This window comes from Pituophis catenifer, unplaced genomic scaffold (genome assembly GCF_029215685.1).
Source record: "Pituophis catenifer annectens isolate HBS135680 unplaced genomic scaffold, rPitCat1.0.hap2 SCAF_8, whole genome shotgun sequence".
Lineage (NCBI taxonomy): Eukaryota > Metazoa > Chordata > Lepidosauria > Squamata > Colubridae > Pituophis > Pituophis catenifer.
Window position 1 is genome coordinate 71,204,676 of NW_027256888.1, and position 20,431 is coordinate 71,225,106.

Genomic DNA, 20,431 nt, shown 5'->3' on the forward strand with positions numbered 1-20,431 from the left:
CCTGGTGCAGGTGTTTCATTACCAAATTAGGCAACGTCATCAGTGAGTCTAGCGCTGATGATTTTTCCCAGTTTGGTAATGAAACATCTGTAAAAAAAACAAACAGCCAAGCTCAGAGAACAGCAAGAGCTCCAGAGTTCGACCCTGAGCTACGTCTATTTCCTTTTATGTTTCATTTTCATTACCAGCCTTTTCTAAGAAGTGGTTTAAAAAGAATGAACTACAGGCAGAATGAATGATTATTTCTCACCTCCTCCAAATGGCGCCCATATGACCCTGCGGATGGACCTCACCCAATCCTCCATGTCATTCTGAGTGCTGGCCATAAGGAGGTAAGTCTCATGGTTTGATGTCATTCGTTCTCTGTCTCCTCCTATGAAGAAAAGAACAACACCATTAAGGGAAAAATGTTCTCTTTTGACCCAAATATTCATATTTAAGTCACTGCTGGAAAACCCATCATCCCAGAATCACGGTCAAGCAGTTATAGAAACATGAATAGTTCATTACCCCAAAGGGGGAAAAAAAAAACCCTTCTTACCACTGGAATTGGAATTGCTTATTTATGAGGTATGAAGTCCTCTCTTTGTTTGCCAGAATGTTTTTCAAAATATATCTAATGCTGGGGAACAGCGGTGGGTTTCACATTATATTACTAGTGGTTCGCCATGTGTGTGCCTGCTCGCTTCATGCATGCATGCGCCCGGTTTGTGCACGCACCTGCCTTCTGCGCATATGCTTTGCTCGTGCGTGCGCCTTCCGTGTGCCTTCCGTGTATGTGCCTGGCCTCAAAACATGCCTAAATAGGATGGCATAGAGCCTGGGCACGGGGGAGTGGGGGGCCGGGCCCACCTGCGATTTCCACTGCTGGTTCATGTGAACCGGTCAGAACCGGATGAATACCACCTCTGCTGGGGAAGTCTGGGGTGTTAAGAAGGTTCCATGAAAGGTAACCTGCCTACATTTATTGCTTATCCCTTGGGGTACACGATTGCAAGATAACAATTATGGTGTAAACCAGAAGCAAATGTTCAGTTTGAATGTTCAATTCTGCTCAACATATTTGGCAAATGAAATGCCTGAGAAGATTGGTTACAGGAACACTATTTTAAAGAGAGAGAGAGAGAGAGAGAGAGAGAGAGAGAATTGGGGTGGGGTCATAATGAAGAAATTGTCTCCTGCTCCAAGCAGCTCAGAAGAAGGCAGAATTGGTGGCCAATATTTCAACCATTTAAAAATGTTATTCCCCTTGAAAATGCGCTCTGGCGGTCTAAGAATTCATTCATTTCATGATGGACATAGATGTAATGGCCAAGCCTGGTCACTGATCCAAGATGAATGAGTACATAACCCTAAAATGCATTGACCTCAGCTGGCAAATTACAGGTAGTCCTTGACTTACGACCACAAATGAATCCAAAATTTCTGTTGTTAAGCAAAACAGTTGTTAAGTGAATATCGCCCCATTTTACGACTTTTCTTGCCACAGTTGTTAAGTGAATCACTGCAGTTGTTTTAAGTTAGTAACATGGTTCCTAAGTGAATCTGGTTTCCCCATTGACTTTGCTTGTCAGAAGGTCGCAACAGGGGATCACATGACCCGGGGACATTGCAATCGTCATAAATATGAGGCCGTTGCCAAGCATCTGAATGTTGTATTTTTGAATGGTCACTAAATGAACTATTGTAAGTTGAGGTCTACCTGCATGGTAAAAAGGACTTTCTAAAGATAGAAAGTAGGGTTAGTAAGTTAATATTTCCTGCCAAAGACTCCTTCCTTCCTCCCCCACTCAGTAACAATCTCTCTCTCTCTCTCCCTCCCTCTCCCTCTCCCTCTCCATCTCTCTCTCTCATGTTTCCCACAAGTAACAGGATAGAAGTTCTGTTTCTAACACTGAGATCATTCCCATTTGCTAACATCTGATGGGAACAGTTCAGTGGTGGGTTTCTACCAGTTTGCCCCGGTTCGGGCAAACCAATAGTGGCAGCAGCGGGAGCCTCTGCCCACCCACCTGGATGTCATCACGGATGCTCTGCACATGTGCAGAAGGTTCTCACAGTTCCGGACCAGTAGTGAAGGTAAGTGGAACCCACTACTGGAACAGTTGGGATATTAAATAAAAGAACTGTATATAGCCGTGATGGCGAACCTATGGCACGTGTGCCACAGGTGGCATGTGGAACCATATCATGCGAGCGTTGCATTAGCTCAGCTCCAGCGTGCATGTGTGTGCCAGCCAGCTGATTTTTGGGCCTTCCGGGCCCATCGGAAGTTGGGAAACGGGCCATTTCCGGCCTCCGGGGGTGGATGGGGAAGGCCGTTTTTGCCCTCCCCAGGCTCCAAGAAAGCCTCTGGAGCCTGGGGAGGGAGAAAAAACGGGCCTACCGGGCCCACCGTGCCATAAGTGGGGGGAGCATGGGGGGGGTTTCACGTGAATGTGCAGGGGAGCGGGGGGACATTGAATTATGGGTATGGGCACACATGCGCATGACCCCCCCGTGCTCCCCCTGCTTTTGGCACGCAGCGGCAAAAAGGTTAGCCATCACTGGTATATAGTTTTCTCTCTTAAAGCTGAGCACATTGCTGAGCACATTGTAAGCCGCCCTGAGTCTTCGGAGAAGGGCGGCATATAAATCAAATTAAAAAAAAAAAAAAAAAGCTCATCTGAGAAACAATTATGATTTTAGTAGATTGCATAGCTTCTGCTCCAGAATGCTGATGAGAAAACACTTCCATATTGTGCAAGCTACACTATCAATAAAGTACAGTTTGCACATAAGAATGGCCTTCTCAAGCACTTTTTATTGTATTTTGTTTTTGCGTCTTTCACATGGGCTTCAAAGCAATTTGCATAAAAAGCATCAAACCCCACTTCATTCCTCTGTCAAATGAAATAATTTTAATTGAAATCTCAAAATTGGCAGGAGCAGAGGTAAAAGCTTCCCTTGTATATTAAGAGCCGGTGCGTGTTTAGCAAAATGAGAACATTTTCCCTGCTCAGCTGAACAACAAGGAAGGAGCTAATTATCGCATCTCATTTGGGAAGAAAGTCACATACAAATAAACAGGTAACCTGTGCCCCCATTTTGTAGAATTTTTTTAAAGAGGAGACTGGAGTGAGTGTAGGACATGGCACGGTGGGACCAGGTTGCCCACCTGATCTTTTGAAACCCTCACTAAATAAAATAAAATAAATTGAAAGCTTGCCACATTGCAGAAGGACATGGCCTTGGTGCCTTGGTGGTGCAGCGGACTAAAGTGCTGTTAAGTAGCACTTAGCTGCCAGCTGCCTGCAGTTACTGCAAGTTCAAATCTCACCAGGCTCAAGGTTGACTCAGCCTTCCATCCTTCCGAGGTAGGTAAAATGAGGACCCGGATTGTGGGGGCAATAAGCTGACTTTGTATAAAAAAGAACACCGCTTGGGGGGCCCCGAAAGCCCTACTAAGCAGGTATATACAAAAGTATGAAGGCTATTGCTTAACGCATTGTAAGGCGCCCTGAGTCTCCGGAGAAAGGCAGCATATAAATCAAAACAATCAATCAATCAATCAATCAATCAATCAATCAATGGCACGGTGGGACCAGGTTGCCCACCTGATCTTTTGAAACCCTCACTAAATAAAATAAAAAAATAAAATAAATTGAAAGCTTGCCAGATTGCAGAAGGTCAGTCCATCTCAGGCAAACACTTACATCAAAATCTCATCAAATCTTGGTAATCTGACACAAGATGGTCACCTTCAGTGGTGGGATTCAGTCGGTTCTGTTCGGTTCAGGCGAACCGGTAGCACCAACTGCGGTAGGCCCCGCCCACCTGCCCAGATGTAATGCCATCCTATTTCGCCACGCTTTGGAGTCCGTGTGCATGCATGGACGGCACGTGCACGAGCAAAGAGCATGCACAGAAGGCCGTGCGTGCAAGCAAAGTGTGCAAACAAAGTGTGTGTGAGCGCACGCTCACATTTGCGAATTAGTAGGGAAGGTAAGTGAATCCCATCTCTGGTCACCATATTATAAAAAAAAAAGATGTTGAGGCTCTGGAAAGAGCGCAGAGAAGAGCAACAAAGATGATTAAGGATCTGGAGGCTAAAACATATGAAGACACGGTTGCAGGAACTGCAGAACTATTCTGTCCTGTCCTGTCCTGTTAAGATCCTGCAGGATTTCTGCTTTTATTTCCTTTAGCACAGGTCATTATATGAGAATGGACTTTGAAATCTGCAGGTCCAGAAAAGATTGTCCACCTTAATTGAATATTTTAATTGCAACTGTTTGTACATATGTTACAAACATCTGGAAGCTTCCACAAGAGACACTGACTGAAACAAATAAAGACAGCAGCATTGAGGCAAAGGGAAATAGTTTTCATTTAAAGTCTCGATAATTATTAATAATATTAGGGTGGAACAGCCTACATTTATGGCCTGACGTTAAAAGCAGTGTGAGAGCCAATTTGGTGTAGTGGTTAAGATACCAAACTAGAGACTGTGATTTCTAGTCTCGCCTCAGACACAAAGCCAGCTGGGTGATCTTGAGCCAGTTACTTTCTCTCAGCCCTAGGAAGGAGCCAATGGCAAACCATTTCTGAAAAATCTTGCAAAGAAAATTGGAGGAATTTTTCCAGGCAACCTCGGAGAAATCGGACATAATTGAACGAAAGGGGGAAAAAAAATCACCAGCAGCATTATTCTAGGAAATAGTTTCTTATGGATATCCTATAACCTGAAAATCAGATGCTGAGGAAAATCAGATGCTGAGGAAAATCAGATGCTGAGGATTTCAAGATGCAACTTAAGCCAGCTCCGAAACACTGCATGAACTGAACTCTTCCCAGAAAACCTTCATGGCTAAGTCCTGACTGACAGGTGATTTACCAACTGTATTGCTATATCCTCTGCTGTCTTTTTACGGCTCCACAGCATGACTCCGAAAGGCAGCTGCTGTAACATATGCTCAAGCAGAGGGGAAAGTGACAATTTTCCTAGGTACTAAGAGCTCCTTTTAGATAGGCTCCAATTTTGTTTGACCACTAAAGGCTCAGCCAAGTTCACAACGGCACTGAAAAACAGTTCCAGGGTTTTGTAGAAAGTTAGCATCCACCCCTCTCCTAGAAAAATGAAATATTTTAGGAAATATTAAAAAGGCAGAATATTATATTTCCCTGGATGAGAAATGGAGAACATGTTCTTGGAAAGCAGTTCCCATCTTTCTTAATATCCCTCAGCAGGTGTCAGCACTTAAGAGATAAAGAGAAAGCTCTATTCATAAGCGAATACCCTCACCCAAGATCCAACAAAGATAGGATTAGTCCTCAGCCACAATAGGAATTGCCCAAAGCCCCTTCATTGCATCATCTCGGTTGCATCTCGGTTGCATCACCCCCAGCAAACTTCAACCAAACCTGGGAGCTCAGACAATCTCAGCTATGACCCCTACATAACCCCTACATGACCCCATGGGAATCTGACAACAGCCAATGTTCTTGCACAGGAACAGGAAGTTCCAGTTCAAAGAGAAGGTATAAAAACCCCTCACTCTCAACTCCATGTGGTCATCTACCTAGAACCCCTGTGGTTCTGCTTCATCGTTAAACCATCTTTCCAACCAGCCTCCATGTTTCCAGTGTCTTTCTCCTGGCTTGGAACTGAACCAGATGGATATTTCTTCCAACAGTTTCAGATCTGTCATCCAGGAACTTTCAACCTCCTAAAGGTGCTTTTTCAAGAGGCAACTGGACTTCCTGGTTTTTCTTTTGAAGACGTTTCGCTTCTTATCTGAAGAAGCTGAAGAAGAAGCTTCTTGGATAAGAAGTGAAATGTCTTCAGAAGTTAAGAAGTACTTAGTACTTACTTAGGAAGTACAAATATCTTTATGGCCCCTGAATGAGCTGACTTTCAACAGGGAGCTGATAAACACCAGCCTTTAGCTAGTATTCTTCGTCTTCTTCTTTCCTTTTTTTTTTTTTTGCAACAATGGCTCAGGGCTCTACAGAAAAAGAAAGAAACTTTTCATTAGGTTGCTTTCTGATAAATGTTTCTCTGGATCCTTTAGATCAGTGGTCCCCAACCTTTTTATCGCCGCGGACCAATCAGCCTTTGATAATTTTACCATGGCCCGCTGAGCGCGCGCAGGGGTGGGAGCTTTGGGCCACACGTGCGTACCTGCGCAGGGCTCTCTTCTCTGGAGCCTTTGCGCATGGCCCAGGAGCTTTTGCGCATGGCCCAGGAGCTTTTGCGCATGGCCCAGGAGCCTTTGCGCTGCAGCGTTCATGTCCCCCAGCCGCTGCGCGGCCCGGTGCCAGGTACTCCACGGCCCGGCACCGGTCCGCGGACCGGGGGTTGGGGACCACTGCTTTAGATTACAAAGCCCATGACGCCTTGCCATAGGCCATCCCGGACTAATGGTAGTTGAACGCCAAAAGATCTCAGGTTGCTTTTTCCCTTTACTATAAAGGGAAATCTTCTGAAATATGATGAAGTTGCCTTTGGGATAAATAAACTTAGTACTTGGTTGACTTTGAACCTGCCCTTCCTCTTGTATCAAGTTAAAATGTTATAGAGTGGAACTTTTATTTTGGAGGGCTAGCCATTGTTTCTTAATGATATCAACATGTCTTTTCCACTCAGAATTGTATTTTTTTTTTTTGTCCCAGTTCTTCTACACGCTACAGATGAAAATAGGCTCGGAGGCAGACATTTTTACACATTGGAAAATCAATGGAGCATGAAGTCAATAGAAGATGCTTTTTCACAAGAAAACAGACTTGGGACAGAGATACCCAGGTTCATTTACAGGTAGTCCTTGGTTTACAACAGTTCATGTAGTGATTGTCCGAAGTTACAACAGTGCTGAACTAAAAGAATTATGACTGCTTTTCACAACTGACTGATATTTATGACAATTGCAGCGATCACCTTTTTGTAACCTTCTGACAAGTGAAGTCAATGGGGAAACCAGATTCATTTAATCATGTTAGTAACTTAACAAGAGGCGGTTGCAGAAATGGACAGATTAACACTGAAGATAAAAGAAAAAGAAGACACAGAATATTTTTGAACTTGGGGCTTGTTTTATCAATGGTTGGATAATAGAGGTAGAAATTAGGAGTTTAATATTGTCATGTAAACCAATTGACTCAGACAGTACACTGTTCATTGAGCACTTTTTTTTTTTTTTTTAAATTTGATTTATATGCCGTCCTTCTCCGAAGACTCAGGGCGGCTTACAATGCGCTCAGCAATAGCCTTCATCCTTTTGTATATTTATACAAAGTCAGCTTATTGCCCCCACAACTGGGTCCTCAATTTACCTATCTTAGAAAGGATGGAAGGCTGAGTCAACCTTGATCCTTGGCGAGATTCGAACCCTGCAGTAATTGCAGGCAGCTGGTCTTAATAACCAGCTTAATAACAGGGTGCCTTAAACCCCTGTACTACCAAGGCTCTTTAATTTATACAAAGAGAATATATATAATTTTTTTAAAAAAGGAAGTGATTTACTTAACAAGAAAGGCCATAAAATGGGCAAGAAAGGTCATAAAATGGACAAAACTCACTTAACAACTGTCTTGGCTTAGCAACAGTCATTTTGGGCTCAATTGTGGTTGTAAGCCGAGGACTACCTGTACTTGTTTCAACAATCAAAGTCATCTCTCTCTCTCTCTCTCAGCCTAACCTATCTCATGGAACTGTAGATGGAGTAAAACTAAGGAAGATCTCCATATACAGTATGTCACAAGTTAATTTGGTGTAGTGCAGAGGTCAGCAACCCGTGGCTCTGGAGCCGCATGTGGCTCTTTCATCCCTCCATGTCGTTTTGGCCACTACTGTAGACTGAAATTCCACTGCCAGCCCACAGATGGATTAAGGGAACCTAATGCAATAGCAATAATCCCCACTGACAGCCATTTGTCTGGGATGCAATAAATTCTCCTGCCTTGGGCAGGGGGTTGGACTAGAAGACCTCCAAGGTCCCTTCCAGCCCAATGATTCTCCACTCCGTGTCCTCTGCTGCTTAGAAAAGTTCAAGCCTTCCCACTCCTTCCCACCCATGGTTTATAAGTAATCCATTCTGGCTTGCTTTCCCTCTTCTGTAAACTCAGATGCACTCTGGTGCTTTAGTAAACAGACGGTGAAAGTTAGAGAGCCACTTGATCAGGCTTCCTCCAACCACTTCATCTCATTTTGGGTGCAGCTCTGTTCACCCAGCTGACCCTGTTTGTATGTGAGCATAAAATGTTAAAATGTCTGGCTAGCAATGGGGAGAAAGAATAAAACATAATCATGAACGAAAAATGCCTTTTCAGGAAACCGGTTACAACTTGTCTGATTTCCCAATATTATGTCGCCCTTATTGCTGAAGGAATTTGTCCAAATAGGTAAGGAAAGATCAGATACACTTTCTTTGCATTCCACCTCTTGCTATTGAGCACGTAAGGAAATAAAACAGGAAGGGATTTAAAGAACTTAAGCCATTGTTCGCAAAAATTGTACTGGAAACTATCCATTGATATTTTCCTGGTAACATTAAACAGAGTTGTGCAATGATCTGAACTCAAAGGTGAAAGAGTGAATAGAAGAAGGAGGAGGAGGAGGAGGAGGAGGTGGAAGGAGAAGAAGATGATGAAGAAAAAGAAGAATAGGAGGAGGAAGAGGATGAGAGAAAGAAGAGGAGGTGGAAGAAAGAAAAAGAAGAAGAATATAAAAATAAAAACTTTTTTGAAAAAGAAGAAGAGAAGAAAGAGGAGGTGGAAGAAGAAAAAGAGAGAAGGAAGAGGAGGTGGAAGAAGAGGAAGAGGAAGAGGAAGAGGAGGAGGAGGAGGAGGAAGAGGAAGAGGAAGAGGAAGAGGAGGAGGAGGAGGAGGAAGAAGGAGAAGGAGAAGGAGAAGGAGAAGAAGAAGAAGAAGAAGAAGAAGAAGAAGAAGAAGAAGAAGAAGAAGAAGAAGAAGAAGAAGAAGAAGAAGAAGAAGGAAGGGAAGGAAGAAGAAGAAGAAGAAGAAGAAGAAGAAGAAGAAGAAGAAGAAGAAGAAGAAGAAGAAGAAGAAGAAGAAGAAGAAGAAGAAGAAGAAGAAGAAGAAGAAGAACCTCGTCCAAAGCACTCATATTTTCCCTTTAAATCTGGATCATACTAATCACAGGCTTGAATTTATAGGAAAACAAATACTCCCCAGTTGGGACAAGCATAGAGATGTGATTGAACTCACTGTACCCCAGTGTTTCTGAACTTCAGCAGCTTTAAGATGTATGGCCCGCAACTTCCAGAATTCCCTAGCCAGCATATTACTGTAACCAATGGTGGTAAGCATGATTTGGGTGCTGCTCTGGGACCCATCAGCTCTCTTTTTCCTCCAGTTAGGCTGCTATTTCCTCTCCCCATAAAATTCTGGATACAGCAATGCTCTAAAATAACAGCAGATGTCACAAAAATTATGGACCCTGTAAAGCACTATGGACCGGTATATTAAGTCTAAGAGCTATTGCTATTGATTCAGATCCATTGCCCCAGCTAGGCTATTAACTGTCTATTCTAGAGGATGTTTGGGTTAAGAAAATAGTTCTACTTCCTGAGTGCAAAAAATATGAACAGCCACAATGTTAAACACCATGTATGTATGTATGTATCAGGGGTGAAATGTTCCAGATTGGACCAGATTGCCTGATCCGGTAGCAATTTTTCCCTGTGGTTTGGCGATCCGGTAGTGATCGCCCCGCCCGGGTGTCATTACTTCCTGGTTTTAACACATGCACGTGCGCGAGCGAAGCACTTCCGAACCGGTAAGGAAGGTAAGTAGATTTCAACCCTGGTATGTATATATGTATGTATGTATGTATGTATGTACGTATGTATGTATTTGCGGTGTGGTGGTCTAGAGTGAAGCTCTCACCTCACAATCAGGAGGCTGCGAGTTCAAGCCAAGATAGGAGCACATATTTCTCTCTCTGGGCGCAAAGGGAAAATAAATACTGTGAGCTCTGTGTAGGTGCCAGGAAGGGTATCCGGCCAGTAAACGCTCAGCTCCATTTAGTCACCCTGATTCCACCCCAATGCAAGGGATTGCAGGGTCATTAAAATGAAAAAAAAAATTGTTTTGTTTTGTTTTGTTTGTTTTGTTGTTTTGTTTGTTTTGTTTTTTCATTCATTTATTCATTCATTTATTCATTCATTTATTCATTCATTCCACTTATATGCCTCCCATCTCACCACAGGAAACTCTAGGTGGCTTACATTCATTCAATCAAAATGCAATATGTAACATTATAACAATAAATAGAGATTGTAAATTCATTGGAAATAAAATTGATCAAGAGGGGGGAGGAAGGGAGCAAAGTTCGCAAGGACAGGGGAGTGGGGTGTTATCTAATTAGGAATGGATTGTGTCCCCTACAGAACAAGCAGCAATCTGAAATCCCAGGTATTGTCACTCATTCCTGCCTGGTGCCTGACCCCATGCGATGATTTCTGATCAAGATTGATGTCTCCCCGTGGAAGCAGCAGAATCCATAGTACGGCCTGTGTATCCATTAGGTGATCTTTGGGTTAGCAGCAGAGAATAGCACTAACTGATGCAAGATGCAAGGGCAGGTAAGAAGTCACATCTCCTTCCCTTTCAGCAATTCATAAAGTTCGCTGTTTGAATTACAATCCCTTGGAAATAAGTGGGGCTGAGAGAGTAACTTGCACAGTCTGAACAATTGAGCTTTTACGGCTACGGAAGGACTTGACTATGGGTTTCTCAACTGCAGGCCAACTTAAACATGGCATCACATTGTCTCTCTTGATCTGCAGAGCCAGCTGATGGGTGTTCAGCTGAGAAAAAGCAGCAGCATTTCCTAGGCTTTTGCAGGCTACCCTGGAAATGAGCCGTTTCTGTTGCGCTGCTGTAGTGTAAACCATCTTTGTTCTGAATGATGTTGGTGTCTTCTTTTTCCCCCAGGGATATTATCCTGCCCAAGATAACAAAGGTTGTATCATTTTAGAACGAAGCGATGTTTAATTTTAGTTGACATCTCACATTTATACTTGTGGTGGCACTGTGGTTAGAAGGCAGTATTGCAAGCTAATTCTGCCAACTGCTAGCAGTTCAATCCTGACCAGCTTGACTCAGCCTTCCATCCTTCCGAGGTAGGTAAAATGAGGAGCCAGATTGTTGGGGGCAATAGGCTGACTCTGTAAATTGCTTAGAGAGGGCTGTAAAGCACTGTGAAGCGGTATATAAGTCTAAGCGCTATTGCTATACTGTATACACACATACATACGCATACACTGGCTACAAGAAGAACTCAAAACTCATTTTTCAGGACTGACCCTCATGACATGCTACTTCAACTCTTCTCTTGTTGCTTCAATTATATAGCTTTGCACACTTCTGTTGGTGCCAGAGATGTCACTAAAACTCTACTTCCAACATATACATAAAGAGGTATATCCATGATGGCGAACCTATGGCACGCGTGCCACAGTGGCATGTAGAGCCCTCTCTGCGGACACGCGAGCCATCGCCCCAGCTCAGCTCCACCGCACATGTGCGTGTGCCTCCCATCAGCCAGCTGGTTTTCGGGTTTCTGCCATGCAGGGGCAGGGCACATGCGGGAGACCCATGCACATGTGCGGGGAGTGGGGAGCAGGCACGGGGGATGCACCTGCATGCATGGGGTGTGTGTGGGGGGGGTGTCATGCATGCATGCGCGGGGGCGGGTTGCACACGGGGGGTTGTGCATGCATGCGGGGGGATAGGACATGCGAGGGGGGGTTGCACACGCATTGCATTATGGGTGTGCATGTGCATGCTTACACTACTCAGTGCCGAAAAGGTTAGCCGAGGTATATGATGTTCTGTCCCCGTACCACGCACACACCCAACCAGCCAGGCGAGGGTTAAATAAACTCTTCAAACACTCAACGTCAGTGATAAGGAACTTGGCAGCAACTCTGTGGCTGCCTGCCAAGAACTTTTACTCCGATAACACAGACAAAAATACACACAGTTTGAATAGTCCAGTTCGTAATTAAATCCACAGCAAATAGGCGTTGTGTCCGAAGGTGCAAAGTGCCTCGCCAGAGATTTGTCCGTCACAGAGTCCGAATGGCCACCACACTCCCTTTTATAGCTTAATCTCTGGCACGCCTCCTTTTCTGCTGTGCCCACTTGTCTCTCCGATGCTGGCGTGGGTCCAACCACAATGTTTCTTCGTCACTATCCGACGGCTCGGAAACACCTGGCTCCTGGCCAATCTCTTCTCCTTCGTGAGACACCTGAGGCATTGCCAGAGAGGAGGGTCCTGGAGAGGGAAGCCTGGCTGTCTCCTCTCCTTCATGTTCGGAGCCTTCTTCCTCCGATAAAATAGGCTCGGAGGACGGAGCCACAACATATACTACATATCTCCCTGGGATCATATGAGTGTGCTTTTATGAACATGCATACTTCAGCCTGGAGTTGGCTCTCATCTAGAATTGTCCTCTTCCCTGCTAGTCAACGATGCACGATGCATCACAGCAAATCTGTTACAGAAGTACATTCACCATCATTGCATTATTTATGTGGCTTTCTCCTTGAACTCAAACTCAGGAAAGCAACCAAACTTGCCTTTTGCTTCGTAGAAAACATATTTCCCCACAAAACGGATGGATTGGCCCTTGTGAAAATGGTAGCACTGCCTCTCAAGAGTGCTAGGCCCAGGGCTGTTTAGCTGACTCTAGAATGGTTCACAAAGCCATTCCCTCCCTCAGAACTGGGTTTCAAAACGCAAAAGAAGGAGAGTAACAGCCTCTCGAAAGATAAATCAGTAACACAAACATTTGATTTAACTAAACAAAGGCTTGGTGCCCTTCTGAGATTTCTTCAGTGGCTTGAAGGAAAAGGATAGAAAATTGGAGGATATTAAGGAAAAACAAAAAAACAAACAGGAATTGGAAATCAGTAGTGCAAGTTGAAGAATGTTCCTTTGCAAAAGCTGACTCCACAAGAAGGACACTCAATATATGATTTGCATCAGGAGGAACTCACTTAACCGTGTTAAACCTCTGATCTGCACTTAAGCTAGGAATTTGGCTGAGTTTCATTGCTATGTGCAATGCTTATTCTGTATTCTGAAAACAATGTTTTATTTATTTACTGCATCTGTCGAGCCGTCAACCACATATACATGTATGTGCACACATACACCTCACAAATTAGAGACTCAGTTCGCATAATATTTTTTGATTTATTCTCAGGTTCAAGTCCCCGCGTGGCCATTACAGGAGCTCAGGTAACTTTATATGTTGAGGTGCCTACACAATTTCTCATGCCAGACATGCCTGCTTAACATTAGTGACACCATTAAGTGTGCTTAGATTAGTTCTCAGATGATGTATAGAGCCCACTTCTTTCCAGCAACCTGGGACTCAACCAACCGCCTATCCATTACAAGAGTCAATTGAGTGTTGTAAGAAAGACTAATAAGAAATACTAAAGGGGTCAATATGAAGAGGCTGAATATTTTCTTTCTTTTTCACATAAAAATTAAAAAAAAGTAATTTACTACCCTTTGAAATTGGGGCTTGAGGACTGCTGCTGTCTAGCAATATTCTTAAGTAACTGTTGTGGTCCGCCAGCAGCCTGTGGAGCTGGCAGCAGAGTCGGACAATGAGGAGGCTGGGGAGGAACATGGGCCAGTCCTGGAGGCTGGGGAAGGCCCGGACGAGGGTTCTGCATCGCAGAGAGGGGGCCAGGCAGGGGTGAGTTCTAAATTTTTTTACTACCGGTTCTGTGGGCGTGGCTTATTTTGTGGGTGTTGCTTGGAGGTCATGTGACTAGGTGGGCGTAGCTAGCTGATCAGAGTCATTTCTGGAAGGTCCTCGCACTTACGACCAGTCCTCGCACTTATGACCCGACTCATTTGTTTGCTTTTAACACTGATCAGCTGTAGGACGGCCCTTTGAAGCCCCGCGGCAAGAGTTTAAACAGTTTTTTTCCCTCTAGTCATCAGCTGGGACTCAGGAGGCAGCAATAGATTGGGGGTGGGACCAAATAAAAGGTAAGAATAACGTGGGGGGGGAGAACCGGTTCGGTGATGTCATATCGTCACTGCTACCGGCTCGGCCAAACCGGACTGAACCGGGAGGAACCCACCACTGGGGCCAGGGCCATCTGGGAGTGATGCGCGGACTCCGGAGTTCCCAGAGATGGACAGCAGAGAGGCAGAGGAACAGGAAGAGCCTGTTCCTAGTGCATGCATGTGAAGAGCTGCCAGAAGGCAAGAGCAGCTAAAGCAAAAAGGATGACTCGGGAGTAAGGCCAGGAGATGATTGGCCCCTCCCAGAAGGCTTAAAAGAGCAGCAATGGCTCTTGGGATCTTTGTAGGAAAGCAACGTTGCTACATTTGTTTTTTTGTCTTGCTACATTTATTTCTTGTCAGTGTCTCTTGCTTCTGAACTTTTGCCAAGAAAAGACTTTGGCAGGGTGCCAAAGGAGACAAAGGTTGGTGATAAGGCTGAAGGACTGTTTATGAATAATTTCTTTTGGACTTAATTTGGATTAAGCTGAGAATGAAGTAATTCTCAGCCGTTCTAATAAAATATGTTTGTTTAGGACTGATTGTGTCTGGTAATAACTACTTGGGCCTAGGTCACAACAGTAACATCCTCAATAATGTTACTGTAATGAGAGCAATAGTCAGCAACATTGGGAAAATCAAGGATTCTACAGTATTGTCTGTATTCCTACAGGGCACTAGCACTTAGACTTATATACTGCTTCACAGTGCTTTCCAGCCCTCTCTAAGCAGTTTACAAAATCAGCCTCTTGCCCCCCAACAATCTGGGTCCTCATTTTACTGACCTCGGAAGGATGGAAGGCTGAGTCAACCTTGAGCCTGGTGTGATTCAAACTGCCAAATTGCAGGCAGCCGGCAGAAGTAGCCTGCAGTACTGCATTCTAACCATTGCGCCACCACGAGCATTTTCATTTACGATCAGAAATACTACTGTCTGTTTCAAATTACCTAATCATCAATAGAAGCCTAAGCAAGGTTATGATTTTAAAGCTGAAACATAGGGTGGAAGACAATTTGGGGCCTCTTGGATCTCAAGGAGCTGTGTCAAGTGAGGCATTGCACACAGATTCACTTTGTACACTAATTGCACCAGGGGTGGGTTCTACTTACCTTTACTACTGGTTCGCAATGGGAGCGTGCACACATGCTTCTGCGCATGCGCAGATTTATTTATTATTATTTATTTATTTATTAAATTTTTATACCGCCCCCTCTCCCGAAGGACTCGGGGCGGTGAACAGCCAAAATTAAAAACACATAATACAAATATTAAAATACATTAAAACAAAATTAAATTATCTTAGGCTTCTCCAATTTAAAACCCCGTTACCCATAAAATTCACCAATTAAAAAAATTTTTTTTTAACCCAGCCCGGCTTGCTGAAATAAAAAAGTCTTCAGGGCCCGGCGGAAGGTCCGGAGGTCCGGGATTAGTCGTATCCCTGGGGGCAGCTCATTCCAGAGGGCGGGTGCCCCCACAGAGAAGGCTCTTCCCCGGGGGGTCGCCAGCCGACATTGCCTGACAGACGGCACCCTGAGGAGACCCTCTCTGTGGGAGCGTGTTGGCCGGTGGGAGGTTATCGGAGGCAGAAGGTGGTCTCGTAAATAACTGGGTCCTAAGCCATGGAGCGCTTTGAAGATGAGAACCAACACCTTGAAGCGCACTCGGAAGACCACTGGAAGCCAATGCAGCTCGCGCAGGAGAGGTGTCACGTGGGAGCGCCATGCCGCCCCCATAAGTACCCGCGCGGCCGCATTCTGCACCAGTTGGAGCCTCCGAGTGCTCCTCAAGGGGAGCCCCATGTAGAGAGCATTACAGTAGTCAAGGCGGGAAGTAACGAGGGCATGAGTGACCGTGCATAGGGAGTCCCGATCCAGAAAGGGGCGCAACTGGCGTATCAGGCGAACCTGATAGAAAGCCCCCCTGGCCACGGCCGTCAAATGCTCTTCTAAGGACAGCCGTGCGTCCAGGAGGACACCCAAGTTACGCACCCTCTCCGTGGGGGCCAATGTCTCGCCCCCAATAGTCAGCGATGGCACCAGCTGACTATATCGGGACGCCGGCAGCCACAGCCACTCAGTCTTGGAGGGATTGAGTCGGAGCCTGTTCCTCCCCATCCAGACCCGCACCGCCTCCAGGCACCGGGACATCACTTCAAGGGCATCGTTGGGGTGGTCTGGGGTGGAGATGTACAGCTGGGTGTCATCAGCGTACAGATGGCACTGCACCCCAAAACCACGGATGATCTCGCCCAGCGGCTTCACATAAATGTTGAACAGGAGAGGCGAGAGGACCGACCCTTGTGGCACCCCACAAACCAAGTGCCTTGAGGTCGACCTCTGCCCTCCAGCCAACACAGACTGCGACCTGTCGGAGAGATAGGAGGAGAACCACCGTAAAACAGTGCCTCCCACTCCCAACCCCTCCAACCGGCGCAGCATGATACCATGGTCGATGGTATCAAAAGCCGCTGAGAGGTCTAATAGGACCAGAACAGAGGAGCAACCTCTGTCCCGAGCCCTCCAGAGATCATCAACCAACGCGACCAATGCCGTTTCCGTGCTGTACCCGGGCCTGAAGCCGGACTGGAACGGATCTAGATAGACGGTTTCCTCCAGGTACTGCGGGAGCTGTCGCGCAACCACACTCTCAACAACCTTCGCCAGGAAGCGAAGGTTGGAAACTGGACGATAGTTTGCTAAAACAGCTGGGTCCAGAGAGGGCTTCTTGAGGAGGGGCCTCACCACCGCCTCTTTCAAGGCGGGAGGCAAGAACCCCTCACTCAAGGAAGCATTTATAATCCCCTGGAGCCAGCCTCGTGTAACCTCCCGGGTAGCCAGCACCAACCAGGAGGGACACGGGTCCAATAAACATGTGGTTGCGTTCAACCTCCCCAGCATCCTGTCCACGTCCTCGGGAGTCACAGGGTCAAACTCATCCCAGATAACCGTCTCAAGACAGACCTCGGACAACCCGCCTGTACCTACCCAGTCGGAGTCCAAGCCTTCCCGAATTTGAGCGACTTTATCGTGCAGATAATGCGCAAAATCCTCAGCACGACCTTGCAAGGGGTCTTCCCGCGCTCCCAGATGGAGAAGGGAGCGAGTCACCCTAAACAAGGCAGCTGGGCGATTTTCTGCCGACGCGATTGTCAATTATGACGTCCGGGCAGGTGGGCACAGCCTCCCGCCATTTTTACTACCAGTTCTAAAGAACCAGACAGAACCGGGAGCAACCCACCACTGAATTGCACCTATTCCTGACCCTTGCGTACTGTATCGTACTCATGCAACCCAAAATGTCCATTATCAGCATTTCCTCTCCCAGTAAGAAGCACAACAATACCATTCTTATCTACAAACTATGAGGATCATCCTTAGGTGAGACTGGGATTTTTAATAGGCTGATAAGGAGTGAGTGCCAGCCATTTATCTAAAGTCTAGAGAGGAGAGATTTTAGCAACTGCTACAATCATTTTCACCATCTGGGATGGTCAGGGCTGGAGGGTTAAGTAGACAATTGCCCATCAGGAACCAGAGGTGGGTTTCAGCAGGTTCTGACCAGTTCTAGAGAACCAGTAGTAAAAATTCTGACTGGCCCTGACCCCATTTATTCTCTGCCTCCCAAGTCACAGCTGATTGGGAGGAAATGGGGATTTTGCAGTAACCTTCCCCTACCACGCCCACCAAGCCACGCCAAACCACACCCACCAAGCCACACCCACATAACCAGTAGTAAAAAGTTTTTGAAACCCACCACTGTTAGGAACTGCAGCTGAACTGATGATTTAAGAATCTGTTAATAGGTTATGACACTATTCCAGCAATACTACGAATTTCTGTACTTCTAAACAATCCGTTTCTACTGTGGAACAGCATGAGTTTGTACCATGAGTGGGCTAACTCCAAACATAATTACATCAATTAAACCTTCTTGCCTATGCACAAAGCTATCTAATGGAATGATTCCCTTATTCCCATTGGTGCATGGTCACTCTCTATTATGGAAAAGCATTCCCTAAAATCATGCCTTTTTTTTTTTTGTCAATTATTGCTAAAAACAAATGCAGTGATGGATTCTATAAAGCAGTACATGAAACTATTGTTATTCTTCCGTTTTCCCTTTTCTCAGAAGTGTTAAGAAGAGTTACGCAACTTATTAGACTTAGGTGTTCAGTTCTTATGAATGTAAATCATACAAAAGGTCTCTTAAGAATGCATGGATTAATTTACTCAGTGTGAGTCTGAAAGGAACTACATGTATGGAGGTTTAGAGCTTTCTTTGTGGAGAATCTTGACCAACCAAAGCAGAGGTGGGTTTCAGCAGGTTCTGACCAGTTGTGGAGAACCGGTAACGGAAATTTTGAGTAGTTCGGAGAACTGGTAGTAAAAATTCTGACTGGCCCCACCCCCACCTATTCTCTGCCTCCCAAGTCCCAGCTGATCGGGAGGAAATGGGGATTTTGCAGTAACCTTCCCCTGGAGTGGGGTGGGAATGGAGATTTTACAGTATCCTTCCCCTGCCACGCCCACCAAGCCACACCCACCAAGCCATGCCATGCCATGCTCACCAAGCCACGCCCACAGAACCGGTAGTAAAAAAATTTGAAACCCACCACTGAACCAAAGCTATTGAAGAGAAGAGAATATATATAGCTCAGGGCTGAATTGTGGAGTATAGAGGAGAACAAACTGGCTACAGCCATCCAGAACACCACAAAAAGGAAACAGACCACCTATACAACATCTTTCAATGAAATGGATATCCATAAATGAAAAGTGCCTGACCTCTCAACCCACTACAGCTCAACCAATACAAACCATGAAAAAGATAATACTGCTGTACAGCAAAAACAGCTCAGAAATAACCAACAGACTGTTACAATCACATGGCATCATTGCTGCCCAGAAACCAACGAAAACCCTCCAAAATATCTTCGGTAAACCAAAAAACAACAATAGCAACCCAGTAACCCAAGAAGAAAACAGGAGTCATCTACAACATACACAATGTAAGGACTATAAGAGTCACTATGTAGGGAGAACAGGCAGAAGACTAATGAACCCAATTAGCAGTCAGAAGACATGATGAAAACTTCTTAATCACACAACACATGGACAAACTCAACCATCGTTTCAACTGGGAAACTGTGAGCATCCTAGACAAAGCTAAATCCAAAAAATGCTAGGGAAGCTTGGCATTCAGACAAATCATTGTTAGAGATAAGCCACATTTATGCAATTCAAAAGAGACAATTTTAAAAAAGGAAAGGAAAAGATCAGAACACATTTTTTCCAACAACCATCATTCAGATAAGCAGGGATTAACACCAGACAAACATTCAAGCAGAAAACAATATGCTAATTAAGAAGCTACTTCTTCTTAACACAGGCAGGGCAAGCTACTGTATATAAACAGGGAGAAAACCCCACACTCAATCACACTGATGGTGTTACTTTGAATGAAACATCTGCAGGCAAACAACCAAGTTCAGAGAGCACCAAGGACTCCACAAAGCTATTGCTCTTGTAGAGAGGGGACATATTATTGGGTTGGTAACGAATACAGCTCACATGTGTATGGGAGATACATTATACCATCTATTCTCTAAAAGGCCAATATAAATGTTGATTCCAAAGGCTCCTTAGAGCAGTGTTTCCTAAACTTGGGAACTTTAAGAAGTGTGGACTTCAACTCCCAGAATTCCCCATCCAGCATGGCTGGCTGTGGGATTTTGGGAGTTGAAGTCCATACATCTTGAAGTTCCCAAGTTTGGGAAACACTGCCTTAGAGAGACTGATACCTATACTCAAACTTCAATATTTTTTTTTTTGCTCAAAGTTTTTTTGATGACAATCCCTTCCAACAAAGTTGTCACTAGAGTTAGACACTAGAAAAACTGGTTAGGGGGAGCCAAGATAATTATGGGAACAAAGATGCTATGTATGATTGTATAGAATAATTAAAAGTTGGAGGAACAGGAAATAAGGTATCATTTTACATTATTTCAATGATTCTCAATTTTTTACGTGATGTTTGAGGCTCATTTGTGACAGGTTTCTCTTTGGTTCTATTGCCAAATAAAAGCAATTGATTGATGATTGATTGTATGCCATCAAGACAGTATTGATCCATAGATAGATTTTCTCTGGGAAAATAAGCTCATTATTGGTTATATATTTGTTGGTATATATTCAATTTTTTTTTTTGCAAAACTGAATTTGTTTTTTGTACTTTATCCTATTTTATTACTCTTTTGCAATCCCGTTTAGGTTTTTTTTGCTAATAGAATTTTCTAAATCAATACAGAAACCATGTTTTCTTTGAACATTTCCTCAGGAGATTCATTTCAGAAAATGCAACAGGCATAAAAACAAATTTCTATTGGATCTTCT

The 20,431-nt window shown here is 44.7% G+C and overlaps 1 long non-coding RNA gene across 1 annotated transcript in view; it reads right to left on the bottom strand.

Annotated features, from left to right (window-relative positions):
* Positions 1-255: 255 nt before the first annotated feature.
* The window catches only part of LOC139320134 (uncharacterized), a 96,107-nt gene continuing 75,931 nt past the window's right edge, over positions 256-20,431 (bottom strand). The window contains exon 3 of the long non-coding RNA XR_011600680.1: positions 256-373. This is a non-coding gene — a long non-coding RNA (uncharacterized lncRNA). The remainder of the gene's footprint in view (positions 374-20,431) is intronic.